Here is a 26,489-nt window from a genome sequence, read left to right on the forward strand (position 1 = left end):
GAAATGCAGCCTGGATTACTCAGCTTTGCATCATTTTAATAGGAAGTTTGCAGCATAATCTCCCTTTCAAATGTAAGATTTCTGTAGAGATTGATAAGTAATGCGCATGACATGTTTTCATGTGTGTAAATCAGTCAAAAGTAAGCCAACTGCAATATCTGAAGAACTCCATAGATTTGTCAAAAGTGAGAAGAAAGGTATTGGGGAGATATGCATTACACTTAGCTCCTCTTTTATTACATTCTAGTCTTAAACCAGTTCTGAACTTGTAGGCAGATGGCAATGGGTAATTAAAATGCTAGCAAAATTATGGAAGGTGAAAGTAACTTCTACGTCTCTGTAATGACAGACATGAAAAAAAATATGCACACAGTTTGCAATGAAATGATGCAAAGATGGGGACTAAAATCAAATATGTTGCTGGGTAAAATTGCATCCATTAAGGTGCTCTCTTTTCCTTTGTGTTCCACTTGAGAAAGACACTGATTTATATCTGAGGACTAACAGGAGCAAGGCAAAATTTTTCAAAGTAAAATGGAGACATTTATTTCCGGATATTATACAAGCAGGTTGGAAACCTAACTGTTGATTGCTTGTTGTTTTTATTACTGGGGATAAAAGGTGACATCCATCAAAATTGAAGGAAAATAATCACAATAACTTTTAGTACAGATTCATTAATGCCAACTTGGGAAATTACACCATTAACTCCCACAAACTAAATTAAACGTTGAAGTGGAGAAATGAGATACAATGTTTGCTTTACACTTAAGACTTTTCCCTTGCTATATTATTTTATTTTAAACTTATTGTCAGGGCGCCTGATGTCTCAGTCGGGGAAGCGTCTGCCTTCAGCTCAGTTCACGATCCCAGGGTCCTGGAATCGAGTCCCGCATCAGGGTTCCTGCTCAGTGGAGAGCCTGCTTCTTCTCCTTCTGCCGCTCTCCCTGCTTGAACTCTCTCAAGCGCTCTTTCTCTAAAGTCTTTAAAAAAAAAAAAAAGAGAAAAATATAAAATTATTGTCAAGGTAACGCATTTTATTGATCAAATTTTGAAGACCAGGTAAGCCAAAAGAAAGTTAAAATCCTTTGTAATCTCATCATTCAGAATAACCATGGCTAAATTTTAAATTATTATTAAATTCCAAATGGGATTGCAATATTATACACTGCTTTATAGCTCAATGTTTTTCTATTTTCTTTAATTTTTATATAACCATTTAAAATTAAAATATTTTCTTCTCTTGTGTGGATGCACCACAGTTAAGTAAATACTTGTATTTTAGGTGGCTTCCAATTTGTTATAATCAAATTACTTTGAAATTTAACTTAAACATTTTAACTTTATAGCAAAATGCCAGAAATGATGCTAAAGTATTTCTTTAGGGTAGTATAAGAAGTAAAATGAAGGTTTCTGTGTTAAAAGATTAGTAGGCTATCATGGTTTTTGGTACATCATGTTAAATTACAAATTTTAAGTGTATAGTATAGTATTAATTGTATGTACAATGTTGTACAACAGATCTCTGGAACATTTCACTTTGCATGACTCAAAACTCTATACCCATTGAATAGCAACTTTCTATTTCACCCTCCTCCAGCCCCTGGCAACCACCATTCAGCTTTCTGCTTCTATGCATTTGACTACTTTAGATACCTCATCTCAGTGGAATCATGGCAGGACTTGTCTTTCTATGACGGGCTTATTTCATTTACCATAATGTCCCAAGGGGCATCTAGGTTGTCACATATGACTGGATTTCCTTTTTAAAGGCTTAATTAATAATATTCCATTGCGTGTATATACCATATTTTCTTTATCCATTCATCCATCAATGGATATTTAAGTGTTTCTACCCCTTAGCTATTATGAATAATGCTGCAGTGAATATGGGGGTGCAAATATCTTTTTGAGATTCTGGTTTTTATTCCTTCAAATAAATATCCAGGAAGGAGGTTACTGGATCATAGAGTAATTCTATTTTTAAGTTTTTGAGGAACCTCAGTGTTGTTTTTCATAGCGGCTATAACGTTTAACTTTTCCAACCATAGTGCACAAGAATTTGAGTTTCTCTACATCCTTGACAACATTTGTTATTTATTTATTTATTTATTTACTTATTTATTTATTTATTTAATAATGGCCATCCTATTATGGAAGTGTGAGGTGATATCTTATTGTGGTTTTTATTTGCATTTCCCTGATGACTAATGATGTTGAGCACCTTTTCACATACCTGCTTGCCATTTATATTTCTTCTTTAGAGAAACAGCTGTTAAAGGACTTTGCCCATTTTTTGGTTTGATTGTTTTTGTTGTTGAGCTGTGGGAGTACCAACAGTGATTGTACTGGCTCCAGTGTGACTGGCTTCATGTTCACAACGGGTGTAGGAGCCTCTTAACTGGATTCTGGATTTCTGAATTGGTTTGTGTATTGTCTTTGAATTGGTATTTTCATGGGGGAAGGAGGGTCTGAGGCTTCCCATTTGCCATCTTACTGATTTCACTTCCCAATTTTAATTTCTTTTATGTATTGAGTGTAAGTTTTTAAAGCTTCATATGTGCTGCAGTCTTTTTTCCCACTCATTGTATTTTAATTTTGTTTATATACAAGTGGACATTGCTTATACAATATTCATGCAGAAATATGTTGATCTTTTCATTTATGATTTCTGCTGGTGTCATGCATAGAATGACTTCCTCCATTCCAAAGGAAAATGTTTACCCTTATTTTTAAATTGTTGACAGTATCATTTTTATTTAAACTTTTAATTGATCTGAAATTTATTCACATGTAAGGAAAATGGTAGACATTGAACTTTGCTTTCCCCAAATACAATTTAATAATAAATCAATTTATTTTTTTGATAGATTTTATGAACCATATGTACCATGCCCTAAATAATGACATATGCATGGTATTTTAATCTTCTTGAATTTGGTAAGATTTGTTTTGTGACCTAACATATGATGTATCCTCGAGAATGTTCCCTGTATGCTTGAAAGAATGTATTCTGCTGTCATTGAATGGAATGTTCTGTATATATCTTTTAGGTCAGTCTGGTCTAACACATACTTTATGTTCAATGTTTCCTTCCTGACTTTCTGCCTGGATGATATTGTGGAGGGTGGGATGTTGAAGTGCCCCGCTAGTATTGTATTGCTATATATTTCTTTTTCTACGTTCAGATCTGTTCGTATTTCCTTTGTACATTTAGGTGCTCCAGTGTTAGGTACATAGATATTTGAAAATGTTATATCCATTTGATGGATTGACCCCTTTATCATTATATAATAATGACCTTTTTTGTCTCTTGTTATAGTCTTTGGCTTAAAGTTTATCTTCACCTGCTTTCTTTGGCTTCCATTTACATGGGATATCTTTTTCCACCCCTTCACTTTTAGTCTGTGTGTATCCTTAAAGTTGCAGTGAGTCTCTTATAAGGTGGGTCTTTTTAAAATTCATTTAGCCATTCTATGTCTTTTGATTGGAGAATTTAGTCCATTTACATTTAAAGCAGTTATTGTTAGCTATGGACTTACTACTGCTATTTTAATTAATTTCAGGCTCTTCTGTAATTCTGTTTTGTGTTGGTCTCAGCCTATTGATAGAGATATCTATGAAGGCCTGGAGCTCTTACATGGGCCTGTACTACTTGTGGCAAGTCCCAATAGACATTTCCCCAACTGGAGTCAGTGTTATGCCTGGATTGGCCCTTGTGGTTCTTGTTACGATTGCAGGATGCACTTCAGCAACAACTGTTGGGAACTTTGAAAAAACAATATTTATTGTTCACGGGTCCTGAAGGGTACGTGACATGGCTGGGGCCACACATTTTGCAGGTAGAGAGAAAGAGGTAGCACGGACCTGGATTCTGCATTTATTGGGGTTAAGGGTGGGTGTCTAGGACTTTGCGGCTTCACTCTTTATTGATAAACTTAAAATTAAATATATATATGCACACATATATATAAACTTTCAATTTTAGTATGTTTTGCAATAAACAAAAATAATAAAATAAAAAATTACCTGTACCTTTTTAATCACTGTCCATCTTTCCACACAGATCTAATCATATTGTTAATCTATGAATATATATGTGTTTATGATTTAATGTATGAATATATATGTTTATGCATATATGCAAATACATAATTTTTAAAATAAAATTAGGTTATTACTTTTGGGGATAGTCTGTTGTGTCAGTTCAAAATTTTATTTAATTGATATTAATGGAGGCATAACAATAGTTGCTTAAACAGATTAGGAGGTGTTTTCTTTCATGTAAAGAATACCAGAGATGGATAGTTCATGTCTGGGATGATTGATGGTGCCACAGACTCTTAGGAATCTAGGGTTCCTCTATCTTTTTGCTTTTCCCTCTCTATTCTCTAAGTCACAAGAAAGCTGCTGAAACTCAGTAATAAAGTCTGTTTTACAGGCTAGAATTAGAGGAAAAGTGACGAGGCAAAGGAGCTTCAGATGAAGATATATCGGTCTTTAAAAAGCTCTCCTGGAAGGTCTTCAAACAACATTCACTTACATATCATTGGTCAGTCCTTTTAGTTTTTAGCTGACCTTTTTCCTTGTCTGGATAAAATCAAGGTTTTATTACAGGGGAGCAATGGGTTATGGAAACTGACAATTAGTCTATGCTATTTCTGTTTACCGTCGAATATTTTTCTATAACTACACATTTTTTTTGGCTGTATATTATCTAGTTATATGGACACTATCATTTAACCAAGTCCCTGTGTTGGACATTAGTTGTTTCAGATTCTTCACTTCTATGAAGAGGGCTGTGATGAATATCCCCATAGTTGTATTTCTGTATATCTGGGTTTATATTCTTAGAATATATTTCTGTGAGTGGAATTGCTAGATGAAAGGATATGCATCATTTTAAGCCTTTTGATGGGAATTGCCAAAAATCAGGCTTCCTATCTTTGTGCATTTATCACTTCTTGACTTGTAATTTTGGACAAAATCCCATGATTTAGGATGGTGCTTCTCAAATTTTGTCTATTGCATCTATTTCCTCCTGCCATTAAAAAAATTCTTGTCAGAGTTAATGGGAAGACCAGCACAGTTTGTGATGAAATCCCATTGAGGTAGTCTAGTTTTGATTAAACATTATGAGTAAATTATTAAATCCTACAAAGAAAAGACATCTGCGTTGCCATGTACATTAGCTTGGAACATAAACAAGGCTGTAGATAAGCTGGGGAATTGTTAGTGCTCCATGGAACACACTCAATCACCACTGTAAGAAAGGAAGAGATTGTTTTTTATAACCACTAAAATAAATTTCTTGTAAATGGTAGGAGTTTATTCTATGATATACTGAGATTTGTTTTAAAGTGTAAACAGAAACATTTAGCTTTTATCAGCACCCCCCCCCCGACAGACACATACACAGACATGCATACAGAGCCATTAAATTTGTAGGTGCAGTTCAGTGCCCATAAAACATTCCCAGGGTAGCATTTTGAAAATGTGGAGTGTAAGGCGTTACAGAAAATTACATCACGCCAAGATGTGACTCTGATATGAAATTCTATTAAGATGAAATCCAAAGAGAAGAATTATCCCTGTTCTGTTCTTTGAAATTAATTTTGGCTATGCTTCCAGGGCAAGAGAGAGGACTGTCCCTCTTGGTGGGTGGAGACTTTTGGTATGCCAGTAGTAGTGAAGACATGTGAAAGCATATGTTAGAATCAGGAATCATCAAGAAAAATACAGATCACCGTGTAATTAAATTAAAATTAACAAATCCTTAATTTTGGAGTAAACTGAGGAAGCAAAGTAAAATAATAATCAGACAAATAATGACTGAAATCACACGCACCATATTAGAGCCTCAACAAGAGATAAACAGATAAATCCTCTCTCACTCATTTTTCTTTCTTTCTTTCTTTCTTTCTTTCTTTCTTTCTTTCTTTCTTTCTTTCTTTCTTTTTCTTTCGTTTTTGTTTTTTTGTTTTTTTTGTTTTAGAGAGGGAGAGAGACAGAGAAGAGGGGAGGGGCAAAGGGAGAGAGAGAATCTGAAGCAGGTTCCATGTCCAGAGTGGAGCCCAACAGGGCAGGGGCTCAGTCTCACAACCCTGAGATCAAGACCTGAGCCAAAACCAGGAGTCGGAGGCTTAATCAACGGAGCCACCCAGGTGTCCCCCCTCTCACCCTTCTTTATCACTCTTGGCCTATTTATATCCCTGTCCCTTGTTATTAAAGATATTTGGCTTGAACGACTGAAAATGTATTTGTTAGATCTGGTAAATTTAGTCATATAAAGAACCTTTTTATATATGTGGTGACTATCATTTAAATTTTAGTATTTTGTTACTGCATTTTCTTTTTTTTCTTTATATATTTCTAAAGAAATCCCCAATAAATGTCAATTTAAAGAAATTAAGTATTTTTTTCTAATGGACAAATGTATATGAAACTTAATCTTACCTAAATTGAAAAAGAAAGAAAAGTAGAACCTAACCAGCTTAAAAAATATTCAGTTTTATGTATGGTTCAGTGTAGGCCTTTGAAAATATTTGCTTTATTTTCAGTTTTGAGTACTTGGCCTCTTGGGCTCTCTTTCCTGCATCTACTACCTGAGATCAATCTTCACATCATCTCAGTTCCAAGGACGTCAGGAGCATATGTTTGTGTTTTAATGGAATATCTCCCAAGATAAACCAGAGAAATCTGAGGCGACTCTACAAGGCTGCACAGTATATGATTTTGTATATATAGAAGATTGGATGATATCAGACATTAGATAACTTATTTTTTTCTTTCAGCTTTTTAAAACTTTTTCCCCAATTTTATTGAGATATGATTGAGATACAACACTAAGTTTAAAGTGTGTAGAATGGAAACATTTACCACTTACAAAGAAGTATAATGAATAATACAGTTAACACCTGTGCACACAACCCAGTTTGAAAAGTAAAACATTACCAATACAGTTGAATTCCTTCTATGGTAGATTCACATAATGGAATAGTAAACAGCAGTAACAATAAATGAATCATAGCACAGATATCAACAAGAATGAATTTTAAAAGCATAATGTTGAAATAAAAAAATGAAGTTGCAGAAGTACTACAGTAGGCTATCATATACGTATAGCACCCTACTGTAACATATAGCATATGTGATAAACTATATATAGTGTATCATATATCATGTGATGTATACGTGTGTATACATAGTGTATACGTTTATAGACATTATATATTATATATATATTACATGTCTACATTTCATCCAAATATATAATATGTATCCCTATATAGTATATAGTATATATATTTATAGTTTAAAATATGAGAAACAGTACTGTATATTGCTTAACTTATTACTATAACTTATTACATAAGTAGGTAAACATGAAGAAATATATGTCTTGCTTATAGGAATATCACTATCGCTTAAGGAAAAGTCATGTTAACAGTACTAGCTAACTACGTAATGGAATAAAAATATTTGACTGCTTTAGGTTTTAAAAGTGAATATCAGGACTGATAAATTCCTAAGAGTATATTGAGAGCTAGATAACATTATTGCTTGCTTAACCAGTGTTAGACATTGAAATAACACTATTTTCCCGTTGATCCTCACAATCACCCTAAGAAGGCAGGTGTTACTCAAATCACAATCCTATTACCTTCCACCCTTTCAGCCATTTTACCTCCCCATCCCCACTCATTCCTTTTACTTTCGCCAATGGCTCCTCCTCTCTTCGCATTCCAACCTCACCATCTGCCTGAAGGGTCCACACAGCCTTGGAATCTATTTTCAAACTTCCTATTTTCTAAAGCATGTCCCAGTGCCTTGTTACCTTCATCACCTTCATCACCTCATCATCATGAGCGAGGATAATTATTCTCTTCTTTGGGTTAATTCATAAGTACCTCTATTTTCATCCTTATCATAGTGTTTTAGAATTATTTATGTTATGGGATCTTCTCTTAGACTGTCTTATTCTTGAGTGAATAGACTCTGTCTTTATCTCTGGACTTCTGGAAGTTAGGATTATATTTCAATTTATAATATGTGTTTTTGTTAAATGGAATTGAACTATTTTCCTAAAAGTCTGGTTGGTGGGTAAGAAATATTTTTCTGCAGCAAAATAGTAAAAGAAGACTTTCTTTTGGGGACATAGCTTGCAATCTTTAATAACTCAGAGTACAGGGACTTGGCTCTCAGGATACACCCACTCTCTGCTTAGATCTGAGGAGAGGGAGGGTTGGAAGGAAGGGGGAACTGGAAGGGAATCAAGAAGTGTATATGCCATAAGCTCACCTAAAATTATCCAGTCAGAAGCTGAGAGAATGCAAAGAATTGGGAAACACTGTTGAGTGACTTATGATTAACAAGGCTACGAGAAAAGAAAATAAATAGGAAGAAAAGTTGTTGAGACGTAGTTAGATGAACACAAATTTTTTACTTTGTGACTCATGTTTTCACTCGCCTCACCTTTTTTTTTTTCCTGCTTTTTTGTGAATTGATGAATGTGGAGGAGACCCACAAATAAGCTAGAAAAATCAGGGTAAGTTGTCTTATAAAATAGGAAAAATTGCAATCAGACTGAAATTCACTATTGAGAAACACGAAGGCTCAAAGTTAAGAAATAGATCATCATTAATTACTTATTTAATGTTTACTACTGATTTTAAGGTTGCAAAAGATTTAAGAAATGTAAGCCCTGGTCCTTGTTCTTAAGGTGTTATCACTTTGTTAGGAAGAGAAGGCTCATTTACGTGAAATAACTAGAAAATAGCATGGAATGTTATGGTGGCGATTCTGTGTGTTGTAGCAATCCAGAAAGAAGAAAGGCCTGCCAAGTCTCAACGTTGCCCTTGGAATGTGTGTGAATTATTTGTTTGCTTCTCTCAATAACTGAAAAGTACAGGCCGTTTCTTGTTTATGGATGAGGACCATTGAGTGTCCAGGAGGTTAACAAATAGTAAGTAATAAAGCAAGACCATATAAACAGTCAATCGTAAATGTCTCTCACTTGCTTAAAAAATATCATTTTTTAGAATATCACATTTCCTACCAGATCAAGTCTAAACTGCTTAACCAGGGAATCAAAGCTCTGCTGCTGAATGTTATGCTTCGATACTTCCAGGTGGCCAAGGTTCTGTTCTTGGAGCTGTTAGTATCTCGCCCTGTCCTTGGACAAGTTGCTGCACCTTAGTTGTTTTGTTGTTGTTGTTGTGCATTGTGGCACAACCTAACATTAACATAACCTAAAATTAACTATTTTATTTATTTATTTATTTATTTATTTATTTATTTATTTATTAAAAGATTTTATTTATTTATTTGACAGAGAGAGACAGCCAGTGAGAGAGGGAACACAGGCAGGGGGAGTGGGAGAGGAAGAAGCAGGCTCCCAGCGGAGGAGCCTGATGTGGGACTCGATCCCAGAACACTGGGATCACGCCCTGAGCCGAAGGCAGACGCTTAATGACTGTGCCAGCCAGGGGCTCCTAAAATTAACCATTTTAAAAGTGAACCATTTAGTGGCATTTACTATATTCACAATGCTGTATAACCACCACCTCTATCTAGTTCCCAAAATTTTGGTCACCCCAAAATAATATTCCAGACCCATCAAGCAGTTGCTTCCCATTCCTTCCTGTCCTCTGCCCCTGAGCATCACCAACTTGTTCTCTGTTTCCACGGGTTTACTTATTCTGAGTATTTCATATAAGTGGAATTGCACAAGATGTGATTCTTTGTGTCTGGCTTCTTTCATTTGGCACAGTGTTTGCAAGGTTCAATCCATGTTGTGGTATGTGTCTGTGCTTTATACTGAATACGGCTGAATACTATGTAATGGTATGAATATACCATATTTTGTTTATCCATTCATCAGTTGATGGACATTTGGGTTGTTTCCACCTTTTGGCTGTGGTGAGTATTGCTGCGCACCTCAGTTCTAATTGCAACAAAATGAGTGTTACGGACTAAATGTTCTCTGTCATCACTTCCATCTCCAATAATGGTTCTATAAACCTATTTTAGGTTTGAAAACTTCTTTTTACCCCACTTGACATTAAGTAGACTAGACCTCAAAATTCACATTGATCTTTCTTCCTCTCAATCTTTGTTCAGTTTCTTCTTCACTATGAAATAATTCTCTTTAAAAAATATTTATCAAAAATCCTGCTCAATATTTGAGATTAAGGCCAAATTTTACCTCTCACAGTCAGGCTTTATTGATGTTCTATCTGCAAGTGATCTCTTCCTCTCTACACTTAGGATAAATTTTTGATTTGTACTAATTTCTCCTAATGTCATTTAATATCTTGTTCACATTCAAATACCTATATTTGTTGCTAGAATATTTTTATAGCATTTTTTGGAAACCAGCATTTATTAAAATTTAAGATTCCATTTGGTTTTTACATCTCTTTAGATTTTTTCACCTTTTTAAAAAAAATGATGCTGACTTTTTGATGAGCTCAAGCTCCCCCAGATGCTCAGGAGATTCCTTCTTCAACAACAAAGTTCAGAAGGTTTATGTAGCTATATCTAGGTGTTTCTATTGTTATTTCTGTAAGTTATTTTTAGTGTAAGAAGAACTTAATTCTGGGCCTGAATTGTAGCTCATTTTATTCCAATGGAACAAAGATTTGTCACCTGAGGTCTATAAGTTAAATTTTTTTGATTTGTTTTTTTAAATCCATGTACTTTGAAACTATGCAAAATTGTAAGTGCTGTGGACTTCCCAGGGAAGAGATTTATACTTTTCATTAGATTCTAAAATGGGTACTTTGTCCTATTCATTGCATCATGGGAAAATTTTGACTCTTCTTCTGAATAGCAGAAACATTTTCCAGCACTGTTGCTAGGACTTTTTATGATATTGTAGTGGCATTTTAAACTTATTTAAAACATTTTCTATCTCAACCATCCTGCTTTTTTTATTCCTGCCTACATTACTTCAAGCTCCCTTTCATCTCTGTTGGCTTTCTTATCTCATCTGTCATCTCTTATTTTATATTTTAAATTTTATTGAGAACAAAGGGAAAAGTAGATCCTGTTTAAAATGTACTTTTGTTTTCTATAGTAAAGCTCACTCCTTCTAACTCTTCTTCATCACTTTGAGTACTACGTTAATAATGCCTTATTTTTTCCCAGTTATTTCCAGAGACTTCATGTTGATTTTTATCTGCTTCTGGGTCTGATATTTGTTCCATATAATATGGATAATTTTCTGGAATCCCTTCATTTTTCAACTGGGTGCAGCTAGATTTCTTCTCTTCGGTTGTTAGTAGGGTTATAATACATTTAATTTGGCACTGTCCATTCAGAGGAGTGTGAATGGGCCTATGGCTCAGGGAAGTCACAATACGAATGTGTAAATATTTGTAAATTCTCTGTTTGGATTTACTCCCTAGGGTAGGTAAAATAATGGTCCCTCAAAGGTGTTCACATCCTAATCCCTGGAACCTATGACTATGTTAGACTACCTGGCAAGGGAGAATTAAGATTGCAGATGGAATTATGATTGCTAATCAGCCTGCCTTAAAATAGGGAGATTATCCATGATTATCTCAGGTAGGCCCAGTGCAGGCTTTTAAAGATAGAGGAAGAGGGCCATCAACTCAAAAATTCAGGTGACTTCTAGAAGCTGGGAAAGTCAAGGAAACAGATTGTCCTCTTGTGCCCTTGCGAGGAATGTAACTTTGCCAACACTACGGTTTTAGCCTAAGGAAATCTGTGTCAGACTTTTAAACTATAGGACGATGAGATAATAACATTTCTGCTGTTTTAAATCACTGAATATAAGGCAGTTGGTTATACCAACAATACTTTGGCCTGGCCTTTACTCCGGATATACTTTGTGGCTGTGTCCAGACTTCTTCCATGTGGGAGAGGAGTCCTTCCCTAGCAAGGTAGAAAGTCATCTTGCCATTTGATTTGACATGATCACAAGAAGGACCTGATCCTCCAGCACAGCTGCTTCACAACAGTGTTATTACACAGCAAAGAAAGGAAATCTACATGTTGTGCTGTTGTGATCTCATCTGTCCTGTGGGCCAGACTCATTCTTCAGCCTTTACTAAGGTGGTAATGACTTTTGCCAATTTCCTCTCTCTGAATTTTCTTTGACACATTTTTTTTTTTTTTTAACATGGAATTGAGAATTTGACTTGTTGTTTTTCTTCATTTTGTCCCAGCTTGCACTACCCTAGAATTCCTCTATGTTTCCAGGAAGGAATGGCCCTTGTTATTTCTTCTCTCCTCCATTTTTTGATCAAGTCAATTGTAAAAATTGAATGGGGGCTTTAGACTGCTCAAGTAACCATCTTACTTAGAAGCCCCTTTTATGATAGAAATAAACTTTTATTTTAATTAATGGTATCAGTTTTATGTAGAAGATTCCTTTATAAAGTCTGCAGTTCTGCTTCTCATAGGATCATATTAATAGAAATTAGTGTGTAAGTAAATTCCGGGACTTCTATGGATGGAATTTTGTCCCACACCCCCAAGTTTATATGTTGAAACACTAACCCTCAATGTTACTGTATTTGTAGATAGGGCCATTAGGAGGTAATTAAGGTTAAGTGAGATTAAAAGAGTGGGGCTCTAATCTGATGGGATTGGTGGCCATATAAAAACAAGAATAAATCTCTCCATGTGTATAAAGAAGATGTCACGTGAGCACACAGGGAGAAGGTGACTGCCTACAAACCAAGAGAAGAGGCCCCAGAATAAAACCTACTTTGCTGGTGCCTTGATCTTAGACTTTCCAGCCTCCAGACCTGTGCGAAATAAATTTCTGTTGTTTAAGCCAGCTAGTCTATGGCATTTGTTGTGGTGGCCTGAGCTGACTAAGACAGGAAAACGTGGGATTTAGAGGACTGTGTTCTGGGGGCAGTCTCTGCAGGGTAGGAGTATGACTGGCCTGTGTGTAGGCAAGAAAAAAGATTATTTCAAGACATTTCTTTCTGGAGATCCAAGAGGCCTCAGCATGATAGATTCTTCAGGTTTGTCTTTTGGATGACACATTTTTTTCCCAGGGAAAAATTGTTCCCAAAGACTAGACATTGTTTAGAATTTTCTACCTATGGCACTTCTCTGTCAACATATCTCATTTTTTTTTATAAGATTGCAGCTTTAAGGGTGCTTCTGATGATAATATTTGAAATTCTTCCATGTTGCAGGTGACTCACTTCAGCCTCCGTAGAAAATACTAAGAAAATAAGTGTTTGTCATAAGACTTCTTCTTGCCGATGCTTTTGCAGCGTAACAAGATTGATGGATCAGGTTGAATGAGGTAAACTTTGGCTTTGAAGCCAGGCTTCATTGCTTGCCAGTTTTGCAAAATTGTTGAAGTAGTTTAACTTTTCTGGGCTTTAGATTTATCATCTCTAAAATGGGAATAACTGTTAGTTAGCATGAGGGCTAAAAGAGATAATGCACTTTAAATAATTTAGCGCAGTTCCAGGTACATATTTAGGGCTCAGTAAATGGCAGCCATATTATCTTATCTAAAAGAAGCAGTTGATATGTGTTTCACTATCCCCTTCCTCCAAATATGTCCGTCTCAGGTACAACCTCTCTTTTTTCTCACCATGGATTCATAAACAGTCTCTTTCCTGCAAATACATAATTTGGCCACATTTAGTTAGTTCTCTCTCACTCACGTTCTCGCTCTTGCTCTTTTAGACAAACCTCATTTTTTCCAGATTTAGGGGAATACAAAACTACAGCAACCTGTACAATAATAAGAAATACATATTGGTCTCTGCCCCCAGTTCCTGACAGAGGGCTCCTAAAACCCTTGTAAATTTCTAAGTGATAAGAGCCCTAGGAACATCTTTTATTTTAATTTTTGGTTTTTGACGCCAGTTCCTGACACAAGACTCTTAAAACCTTTTGAATTCCTGAGAGATAAGAGCATGAGGAGCACCTCTGGGTGGGCTCCTGGATGGCTCCTGGGATGGGATGGATCACCAGAACAAGTCATTGTTAGAAGCTTCAAATTTGTAACCTTACCCCTCATTCTCCAGAGAGAGAAAAGGGGCTGGAAATGGAATTAATGATTGATCATGCTTACATGAGGAAGCCTCCATAAAAATCCAAAGGTTCAGAGAGCTTCCAGATGGGTTGTACATCCACATCCCAGGAGAGTGACATACCACAACTCCTCCTGGAAGGAAGCTCATGTGTCTGGGACTCTCTCGTATACCTTGCCCCATGTATCACTTCCGCTGACTGCTCGTCTGTATCCTTTATCATGTCCATTAATAAACTGACAGACCTAAGTGTTTCTTAGAGTTCAGTGAGCTGTTCTAGCAAATAATTGAATCCAAGGTGGGGATCATGGGAACTTCTGATTTGTATCCAAGTTGCACAGAAGTTGTGGGTAACCTGGGGACCTACTACTTGCGATTGGCAGTCTTGTGGGACTGAGCCCTTAACCTGTGGAATCTGATGCTCTCTCTAGGTGGATAGTGTCAGAATTGAGTTAAATTGTAGAACACACAGCTGGTGTCGCAGCAAATTGCTTGGTGGGGAAACCCCCGCTCATTTGGTGTCAGAAGGTTGTAAGTGTGGTAGTTGTGTGAGAGTGAAGGGGATACATGGGAGGAAGGACTGGGTTTTCCCTGTATAAAAGCAAAGCAGAAACAACAGGAACACATCAATGTTTTCTCTCAGCCTGGAGCAGACTTGCTGTGCTACTGTTTCCCTGATTTTCATTTGATTTTCATTTTTTTTTCCACAAAAAGACACTTTTTCACTTGTTTTTTTCTTAGCTCTCTGTCTGCAATTTCTTAATTAAAAAAGCCTCCATCTTGATCTCATTTGTAAATTTTCTTAATTATCCATTTTGTTAATGTGATTAAAACTAACAGTAATTTGACATTGTCTATAGCAATTGCTTTTGAAGGATGTATCTAAATTTTATATTTAATTTTTTATTACATTATTTATCTGTCATAACCAGAAATTGAAATATTCCATATAACCATAAACACATATTTCCAAATACTCAAAACCTTTTCTTTCAGTTTCAAGTTACTTTTTGTTATTTTTCGTAAAATATTTCTAAAGTTTAATGTATCCTTACCTGTCCTCTTCAACAGAGTACATTTTATTAAATTTAATACTTTCCTCATGGCTGTAATTCTTTGTTATAATAAAATATTTTGATGATGTAAGGCCCTCATGGTTATTTCAGAAGGCAGTACTCTTTATCTCTTTTCCTGCCCCCCACATTCATTTTTCTTCTATTGTTACTCTTATTTCTGATTCATTTGAGGTCAGTGATACGCATAGCAAGGCTTGTTGAGAGCTTTTGGGAAAGAAATTTCCTCTCAAGAGAAGTTCAAGGAGAAGGGAGTCTTTTTTTTTTCAAATGTCATTTGGTAGCTGGTAAACATGGAAACTTCATGAAGTATGGCTGAGTATGGCAGATCCTGGGGAACTTCAAGGAAATAGAACCTGAGCTAAAACCTGTCCTACTTGCATAGTTTACTCATTTCCTTGATTATTAATGACTGATTTGAATTAGGTTTTCTCCCACTTTACATCAAAAGATTTCTAACATTATTATAGGATATGGAATTTATGTCATCTGTTTTAGCTATTTGAAAAGTTCACTTTTTCTTGATCATAAGAAAAAACTGAATGTTTTATAAGGGCTGTGTTGCCATGATACATGTGATATTTCTTCCTTTATTTAATTCTGTAGACCCAGAACTTTTCTGGAATTTCAGGTGTCAGCTATCCATATCAATATCCACCAGAGTCAAGCATTGGATCATCTTATAATCATCAATACTGTTACCTAGGTAATTATCTAAGAAATAACATTTTCTAATTGTCTTTAATTACTGCCTATGTTAATAATAATTCCCAAGGAAGGACTAAAATAGGAATATCTATTCATCTAAAATCATGATATGTCTAAAATTATCCCTTAAATTTCAGATTTCGTGAAGCTAATTTATGTGAAAACAAGGTAAATAAATGAATAAATTTAGATACACTTTGGATATAAGTGGGCACAAGAAAAAGTTGTTTGAGGAAACAAATAAGACATTGTTTCTATAGGCTGATTCATCCTGACTTGGTACAACTTCAATTTTGAATATTTCAAGAAACCCTATAAAATGTTAATTTCACCCAAAATTAACTTTAAATTTCATCTCAGAAGAACAGTAAAAGACCATTGAAAAAAAGGAATTGATACATAAGGCTCTCTGAAATATTCATTGGAAAAAAATGTGTTGCTCTTTCTAATAGGGAGCGGTTTTCCCAACTGTGAGTCCAGTGATGTTCAAAATTTTATTTTAAGCACTTAAACTTATGACTTTGATCTTTTGTTCCTTGGGAGGATTAATGTACTATGGTGTGAAAAAGAAGTTTGAGATGTTTTACTTATTTCAGTTGATACAGTAGAAAGAAAGAAAATGAAGCATTGGTCCCCACTGAGAAGGAAGGAGTTAAATAGTGAGGGTGCTGGAAATCAAAGATAAATCCTATCTACTCTCTTATTTTTTAACACAATGGTTATAAGCTTCTGGCAGCTACTGTGTACAAATTTGAAAGGCTGTGAAATTTTGCCCAAGATTGGAAAGATTGCCAATGGAGTGAGAAATTGGAAAAGCCAGTTGGGGTTTCCTTCAGAACAGTAAAAAAAAAAAATTGAAGTAGTATTTGTGACTTTAGGAAGGCCTTCCATGTCTCACTTTGCCATTTACTTGCTTGTGAATTAAAAGTTTCAATAAGTTTTGGTAAAATCACTCCCCAGGAGCATATTAACCATTTAGATTAAAAATGAAGATCTGAAGGATAGACTGTATTCCACAAACTGCAGCTCCAACTCACTCCAGGTTCAAGGGAGAAAGACCTCAGTTTTCCAGAATCTGAATAGGATTACTACAGCTTAAGAACCTTCCTTTTAAAATGATTGCTTCCATAACTTTGCTATTATTCATAATCTCCTCAAGAACATGCTTGCTGACATTCCTTGGCATGTGTGTCGCCTTCTTTAAATATCTACATGACAGTCTATTGGGTCAAAGAAATGAAAATTTTAATGTTTTGATACATGGTCAAATTGCCCTCCAGGAAGTGTATACCAGTTTTCTCATTCACCAGTAATGCTCCTGGCAACATTTTTGTAGGCACTCTGAAGGGTTTCATTTTCTAGAGCATGAATTTTATGAACATCAACTGGTAGATCACTAGTCATTCTGAAAATGACAAGCCTTAACAACCAATTGACATGAATTTAAATTATCTTGGTTTTCACTGTTGTAAGTTCCTGTTAAATCATAAAAAAGTCTCACTGGCACTCTCAACAGAAACTTGAGCCAATGTAGGATCTCCCCTTGGATATAGTTGTGCCTGGGATAATAGAATACTGGCCTTGCTTCATTGAGCATATCACATTGGAACTGAATGTGCATAGCTCAGCAACACAAAGCATTAGGTATCATTATTAACAATTTTGTCAGTTTTATTGCCTAAACATTTTTTGGATATCTCTCTCCATCCTCCCTGTAACGTGCATTTAGGTTACCGCCTCCTCTTACTTGCACCGCTAAGGTAGGTCTTGTAACTCATCCTGAATGTACTTTTGCCCTCTCAAATCTGTTTTCAATACTGAAGCTAGGGTGATATTTTAAAAATATAAATCTGATTGTGTCAGCCATCTGCTTAACTAAAACCTTCAATGAAATTTCATTACTCTTTAAAGAAACAATCTGAATACTGCCTTTGAAACTGCATGTGATCTGATGCCGGGGCACCTCTGCGGCCTCATCTTGTTCTTTGTCCATCCGTCCTTTCTGCATTTCAGTCACACAGAAATTTTGATTTCCCAAATCTGCCATTTACTTCTGTGTCAGGATATTTTCACATACAGTTTCCTTTTCCCGATATACTATTCCTTTCTTCCCTGTTTGTCTCATAGTCTGTTCCTTACATCCTCTAGCTATCATCCCTAATGTCATTTAAGAGTTTCCTTGATCCTCAGATTATATCAAATGCTTCCCTTGTGTTCTTTCAAAACACCCTGCCATTTTTCCTGTAGCACCTACGGCAGTTTGGATTTACATATTTGTGTTGCTGTTTGACCACTCTCTGTCTCTACCATGAGGCTGTAAGCTTTATGAGATGAGAAAATGTGTCTATTGTTGTATCTCGGGGTCCCAGGAATGCCTGTAACTTAGTAGATACTCAGTAAATACATGTGAAGTAATTGAATGCAAGACTTCAGAAGATCTGCTTCCAAAGGAAAAGACAACCAGAGTGATATTATGTAATAGAAAAATTTGAGACCAACCTGTAGATTGGTGGTTCCTAACCAGGAGTGATTTTGCCCTTCAGGAGACATCTGGCAATGTTTGGAGACATTGTTGGTTGTCACAGCTGGGAGGTACTGCTGGTATCTAGTGGATACAGGACAGAATGCTGCTTGAATACCCTTTAAATATACTGGAAAGCCAAGGTTGAGAAACCCTGCTGTAGAATGAACTCTCTTTGAAAGACAGAAAGTTGGCCCAGAACAGTGAGAGAAGAATTTAGTAGGTTGATCTTGGTTATTAAGAACAGTTATAGAAGAGTTCAGTAGGTTGATCTTGGTTATTAAAGTCTTTAGTTCTGCTAACTCAATGCTGCTCAGCATTGAGACATTTCTAGAAACATGCAGGGGTGAAATTCAAATTATTTAACAATCAGTATAGCAGGGAGAGTGACTAATGAGAATGGATGTTGGTTGTTCAGATAAGAAAATCAAAACAAGATGTCAGTACGAGCAGAATATCAGCCTTGGTTATAAACTATATGCCATCTTGTAGTTTCTTAGAATGTTAAAAACCTTAAGACATTTATTTGCAAAATAAAAATAAGCAAAGTGCTTTGTTAATACCAACTTACATGAGAGTCTAAATTACATGCCAAGAATAATTTCATCATGTTTTCTGTCTTGCTTGCTCATGCTTATCTCATGGTGATTCAGTAAGTGGCTCAAGTTTACCCCCTCTTTAAGTTATGTTTCCTTTGTTTCTGCAGAGATTATATACATATTTCTGAGGATGATGCCATTCACCCTAAATAGTGAATTCTAACCAGATCACGACATTGATCTTTCTTAGGAGACGGAATATCTTGCAACTCAAGAAAGTGATTATGACCAGTAGATAGATGTAGGCAGCTAAAGAAAGGAATATGGAAAGACAAAAAAATTGACAATAGAAAAGTCCTTTTGATTATAGAAAACAGGAGGAAATGATAATATTTTGAATCAACTGGTGCAGGACAGGGAGATCAAAGAATGTGATACCAATAAGAATAGCAGTGAACTTGAATCCAGAATAAGGATTGTCTCAAAATGCAGACAGACGAAAGGGTATGGTGCATTTAAGAGAAAAGTGTAAGAATGGCATGAAGGGGGCAGGCGGGGTCATGGTGACACAGAAGATGAACCACATACGGGAAAGTAGAGGCAGAAGAGAATAAGGGAAAGCATGGTTGACTCTTGCCCCTGTTCGTTTGGGATTTGTCAGTTGACTCCATGGGTTTGCCTTTGGTGCCTCAGGATCAGATTTAATTAAGGGATTGGGGTCAGTTCATTTAACTGAGCTCCCTTCTGTGGGAGCTCAATCCTGAGTGTCTCAGGGCTAATTCCCCACTTACATGGGCACTGTACTGGGGCAAAGGGAACAATTTAAGGTTACACCTAAAAAGTCACATCATCCTTACCTTCTAATTTTTATTTCTTGTTACGATAACACATAAACCTATTATAAAAACAAAAAGGACATGTCAGACACAAATATCAGTCACCTGCCTAGCCTCCTCACCCCTTGAGTTCATCACCTCAGACATAAGCACTTTCAACTTTTCCGCTCTTTCTCCTTGTATTTAAGTCCATATTTCTATTTTTATGTTTATATTCCTTTTTCTTAATTTTTCTATTTTAAACATTACCTATACTTCTTACTTTGGAAGATAAAGTTTTTTCTCTTACCTTACTCCCTACCTCCCAATTTCATTACCCCACAGTTTTTTGGTTAAATCCATATTCAATGTGTAACTTGTTATTAATTGGTAAATATTACTTATGGCTGAACCAAGTATTATTATGTAGCATATTATTATACGCTTTTTATATAATTTGTTTTTTTTTTAAATTTTCTTTGAGTATAGTAGACACAGTGTTACATTAGTTTCAGGTGTGCAACATAGTGATTCAACTTCTCTATACATTATGCTGTGCTCACCACAAGCGTAGCTCCCATCTGTCACCATACAATGCTGTTACCATACCTTTGACTATATTCCCTCTGCTGTGCCTTTTATTCCCGTGACTTACTCATTCTGTAACTGGAAGTCTCTAACTTCCACTCCCTTGAACCCATCTTTTCCATACCCTTACACCCCTCCCCTTGGCAGCTATCAGTTTGTTCTTTGTATTTGTAAGTCTGATTCTGCTTTTTGTTTGTTTATTCATTGGTTGTTGCTGTTTTTTTCTTTTTTTCTTTAGATTCCACTTATGAGTGAAATCATATGGTATTTGTGTTTCTCAGCAGATTTATTTTACTTAGCGTAATACCCTCATTACTCTGTAGGTTCATCCATGTTGTTGCAAATGGCACAACTTCATCCTTTTTTATGGCTGTGAAATATTCCTCGTGTGTGTGTGTGTGTGTGTGTACACACCACATCTTCCTTATCCATTTATCTATCAGTGAAAGCTTAGGGTTTTTTTGATCACTTAATAGTGATATTATTTTATAACTTATTTAGTTTACTTTGAATCAACTAAACAAAGGCTGTGTGAAAATATATAATAAATAAATATATGTATATGTGTGTATACTTATATATTGGTATATATGTGTAAGTATATATGTATCAGTGTATATATGTATATATATATATTTTATGTATGTGATTTTCTATATTGTCAGCCTGTCATATAGTATTAATAGATTCCATTTTTTTCCCTTGAAGACAGCTGTTTTGTACTACCTAACCTTTGCTCCGATTCAGGTTTATTTCTCCTTAAGCCCTGCTCCTCCTAGGATATCCATTGCTGTCATTTTTACATACCTTGTGCCTTCCATTGCATTGGCTAAACTCCTGAATCCCATTCCTTGTTTATTCTTCTCATTTGTTGAAACACATGCTCTAGGAGATTTCTGAGAATGGATGTGTAGGAAGTGGGTTTTTGGGAATTTGCTTATCTGAAAAGGACTTCATTGTATCACTACAAATGAATGATAATTTGACTTTACATAGAATTTTAGGTTGAGTGAAATATTTACCTATAATTTTGAAGGCATTGTTCCATTATTCTCAAGAATCTCAAATTACTTTTGAGATGTCTGGTACTTTTTACTACTCTTGAGGAGTCTTATGATAAAAGACTCATATTCCTTTTAGGATCTATTGTTTATCCCAGGAGCTCTCAGATTGCACAGTGATGAGCACTTAAAAAAATAATTTTCCTGGGATGCCTGGATGTCAGTTAAGCGTCTGTCTTCAGCTCAGGTCATGATCCGAGGGTCCTGGGATTGAGTCCCACATTGGGCTCCTTGCTCAGGGGGGAGTCTGCTTCTCCCTCTGCCTGCAGCTTCCCCTGCTTGTGCTCTCTTTCTCTCTCTCTGACAAATAAATAAATAAAACCTTTAGAAAAATTTTTTTTTTTCCTGGGGGCTCCTGGTTGGCTCAGCTGGTTGGGTCGGATGCTTGATTTTGGCTCAGGTCATGATCTCAGGGTTGTGAGAGGGAGCCCCGCCTCAGGCTCAGTGCTCAGCAAGGAGTCTGCTTGTCCCTCTCCCTCCCCCTCTCCACCTCCCCCTGTTCTCAATCTCTCTAAAATAAATTAAATAAATAAATAAATAAATAAATAAATAAATAAAATCTTTAAAAATATAATTTTGCCAGACATTCAGTGGGTCTTTGACTTTGGAGACACCTAACTATTAACTGTGGAAAACTTTAACTTTAAAAATAATTTTTTCTCAACGTTTTCTCTGTTCTTACTTTCTGTAAACATCACTTTGATGTTGGATCCTGGATAGATGTTCTGGTTTTATTATTTTTCTATCTCTCAATTCTGATTTCTACTTTTTGTGATTTCTTCTTTACCTTTCAATGTTTTCATTAACGTTTCTCACTTTTCTACTGTGATTTCCTCTTTAAAATAATGTGTTTTTATTTAATTATTTCCTATCATTCCACTGAAGCTATTAATGATAGGATCTGTGATAATATAAATGTATTATACTTACTAATTATAGCTTTTCTTCTTATTTCAGCTTTATGTTTGTTTTCTATGAGCTCCTTGCTATGTTGTTTGTTTTAATTTCTGTCTTTCATGGTAGGAGATTTCTTAAAGGTCTGGTGATTATTGACTATGGACTCACATGGGGGACTGAGGCAACTCAAAAGCCCACTGGAAGTTGTGTATATGGGTGGACTTGTCAGTGGTGTGTTTACACGTGTGCCTACTTCTCATGACAAAGTGCTAAGGAAAGTACACTCACCACTCACCACCTTCTGTGGTGGGGCTGGGAAATTTTAGTCACTGGTTTGCCAGGACAGGGGACCTGAAGGTCTCACTACTCCTTATAAAAGCTTTTAAACGATCTTATTTTCAGTCTTTTGCCAAACCCCTGATACCAGGTGACATGATTTCATTTGGTATTTTTCATGTGGCTTCTTGTTGGCTCACCAGCCCCCATCCTCCACAAGGTTAAGTTTCTGCTTTCAACTACCTATTGAGTTACCCACTTTAACATCTGCTTTCTGATTTTGTTGGTTCCTCTCATCTGCTATCACTTGGTATCTCATTGTCCTTGTCCTTGTACAACTAAATTTTTTGTCTGTTTGTTCTTAGTATGTCATTGAGAAGGGTTTTTTTTTTCTTCACAGATAAACACCAATGTTCAATCTTCCATGTTTAGCCAAAACTCAATCTTAATTTTGTTGATTTCAAAATAAATGTGCAGGTACTTCTATAACATGCTAAAGCGACGGGAAATTGAACTACATTCAGGTTACACATATTCAGTTACAATTGTTTCAGGAAAATGAGTAACACCAAACAAAATGAGAGAGAATGAATTTAAATAGGTGATTCTGCTCACCACATGCTTGATGACATGCCTCAGAAATCTTACTCAGCTGGAGACATAAGCGTTTCTCATTGCTGGAAAAAATATGCCCATTTTGGATTTACTGAAGTAATATTAGCTATTTTCCTAGGCTATTTCTTGAGAATTAGTTGAACCAAAGCCTTTACCTTTAAACCTAATTTCAGTGCATGAAAAAGTTCTGTTGCTTAGGAAGATTTAGGGGCTCTTAATAAGATTCATTTGGGACGTTGCTTAATAAGGCAGTTAGTAAAATATTATAACTCTTTCATAAAACCTAGGCTTTTGTTCAAGATTAAGATGAAATAAATACAAAGAAAACAAAAACATCTCTGATTTAAAAAAAATTCTAAGAAGTAGAAGCTAAGTAGCTTGCTAAGCAAAGAGAAAGATAAATACCAATTTTAAGATATTTTTTATATTACCTATTTGTCATCTTTGTTATTTCTCTCTCTCTTTATATGGCCCTCTTTTAGATTGGAGTAGGATCAAGTGTGGGCTGTAATCTGGTTTAGTGCTGTCCAATCTGGGATTTTTTTCTCATCAAATATCAGCATGCTGAGTTAGGATGTACCATAAGGGGAAACTAATGGAGCCTCTGTGCTGATCTAAGAATTTCTTCTGGAGCATTTGTGACTGGATTGACAGCTGGCACAATTTTTCACGGAAGCCCATTTCACAGCTAAAGAATTAAACTACCTTAAAGTGGCTCTTTATTCCAAGCCGATCCAGAATTAATTTTTAAAAATTCTTTCCTGTTTGTAATAAAAAACTTAAGACTATGACATTTTCCTCTGAGTATGGCTTTTGCTGTGCACCATCATAACTTAAGCAATAAAGAACTCGCTTTTTTTTTTTTTAAGACTTTATTTATCTACTTGACAGAGATAGAGACAGCCAGCGAGAGAGGGAACACAAGCAGGGGGAGTGGGAGAGGAAGAAGCAGGCTCACAGCGGAGAAGCCCGATGCGGGGCTCGATCCCAGAACGCCGGGACCACGCCCCGAGCCAAAGGCACACGCCCAACGACTGAGCCACCCAGGCGCCCCTAAAGAACTCACTTTTAATCATTACATATCCTGCCTTTCATAGACTTTATGAATACTTGATATGTTTTTGAAATTTCTGAAAGTCGGGAAAGTTTATTTTTAATTAAAAATATGGAAAATAGGAATAAAAATGTAACAGGGACCCATATTCTTTTTTGTACTAATAACTGCTTAAAATTTTTTTTTAAAAAAATTCCATTTAGTTAGCATATAGTGTATTATTAGTTTCAGGGGTAGAATTTAGTGATTTATCAGTTGCATATAACACCCAGTGCTCATTCCATCGAATGTCTTCCTTAATGCCCATCGCCCAGTTGCCCCATCCCCCTACCCCGGTCCCCTCCAACAACCCTCAGTTTGTTTTCTAGAGTTAAGAGTCTCTTATGGTTTTCCTCCCTCTCTGTTTTTATCTTAATTTATTTTTCATTCCCTTCCCCTATGTTCATCTGTTTTGTTTCTTAAATTCCACATATGAGTGAAATCATATGGTATTTGTCTTTCTCTGACTGACACTTATTTCACTTAGCATAATACACTCTAGTTTCATCCATGTTGTTGCAAATGGCAAGAGTTCATTCTTTTTGATGGCTGAGTAATATTCCATTACACACACACACGCACACACACACACACACACATCACATCTTTTTTATCCATTCATCTTTCAAAGGACATCTAGGTTCCTTCCACAGTTTGGCTATTGTGGACATTGCTGCTATGAACCTTGGGGTGCAGGTGCCCCTTTGTTTCACTACATCTGTTATCTTTGGGGTAGATACATAGTAGGGCAGTTGCTGGGTCATAGGGTAGCTCTATTTTTAACTTTTTGAGGAACCTCCCTACTGTTTTCCAGATTGGCTGCATCAGCTTGCATTCCCATCAACAGCATAAGAGGGTTCCCCTTTCTCTGCATCCTTGCCAACATCTATTGTTTCCTGAGCTGTTAATTTTAGCCATTCTGACTGGTGTGAGGTGGTATCTCATTGTGGTTTTGATTTGAATTTCCCTGATGCCGAATGATATGGAACACTTTTTCATGCGTCTGTTGGCCATTCGTCTGTACTCCTTGGAGAAATGTCTGTTTATGTCTTCTGCCCATTTCTTGACTGGATTTTTTGTTTTGGGTGCTGAGTTTGATAAGTTCTTTATAGATTTTGAATACTAGCCCTTTATCTGATATATCATTTGTGAATATCTTCTCTCATTCTGTAGGTTGCCTTTTCATTTTGTTGATTGTTTCGTTTGCTGTGCAAAAGCTTTTTATCCTGATGAAGTCCCAATAGTTCATTCTTGCCTTTGTTTCCCTTGCCTCTGGAGACGTGTCTAGCAAGAAGTTGCTGAGGCCGAGGTCACAGAGGTTGCTTCCTGGGTTCTCCTCTAGGATTTTGATGGATTTCTGTATCACATTTATGTCTTGCATCCGTTTTGAGTCTATTTATGTGTATGGTGTAAGAAAGTTGTCCAGTTTCATTCTTCTGCATGTGGCTGTCCAATTTTCCCAACACCATTTGTTAAAGGGACTGTCTTTTTTTCATTGGATAGTCTTTCCTGCTTTGTTGAAGATTAGTTGACCATAGAGTTGAGGATCCATTTCTGAGTTTTGTATTCTGTTCCATTGATCTATGTGTCTGTTGTGCCAGTACCATACTGTCTTGATGATTACAGCTTTTTAATATAGCTTTAAGTCCAGAATTGTGGGGCCTCCAGCTTTTGTTTTCTTTTTCAACATTACTTTGGCTATTTGGGGGGCTTTTCTGGTTCCATACAAATTTTAGGATTATTTCAGCTCTGTGAAAAATGCTGGTGGTATTTTGAGAGGGATTGCATTGAATGTGTAAATTGCTTTGGGTAGTGTAGACATTTTAACTGCTTTTTGTCACATATGCATCCTTTGTATGTACACACACTTCTGCATCTGCACACACACACACACACACGCACGTACTATGTCTTTAAAGAAATAAAACCATACTAAAGTCCGCTCTAACCAGACTTACAGCCCAATTTCCTTTTCTCGAGATGAATATTATCATGAGTTTGTTACATATTTCTCTTGTCCATTTATTTTTGTATTTTAACATTCTTATAAATATCCATAAAAACATATTTATTATTGTGTTTTTATTTTAAAGTTACCATAAATCAGCATTTATCCTTTATATATAGTTCTGTCCTTTTCTTTTTTATCAACATTATGCATTTAGGATTTATCCAGTTAGGGGCACCTGGGTGGCTCAGTTGTTTAAGGGTCTGCCTTCATCTGGGTTCATGATTTCAGGGTCCTGGGATTGAGCCTGACATCAGGC

Source organism: Ursus arctos, unplaced genomic scaffold (genome assembly GCF_023065955.2).
Source record: "Ursus arctos isolate Adak ecotype North America unplaced genomic scaffold, UrsArc2.0 scaffold_8, whole genome shotgun sequence".
Lineage (NCBI taxonomy): Eukaryota > Metazoa > Chordata > Mammalia > Carnivora > Ursidae > Ursus > Ursus arctos.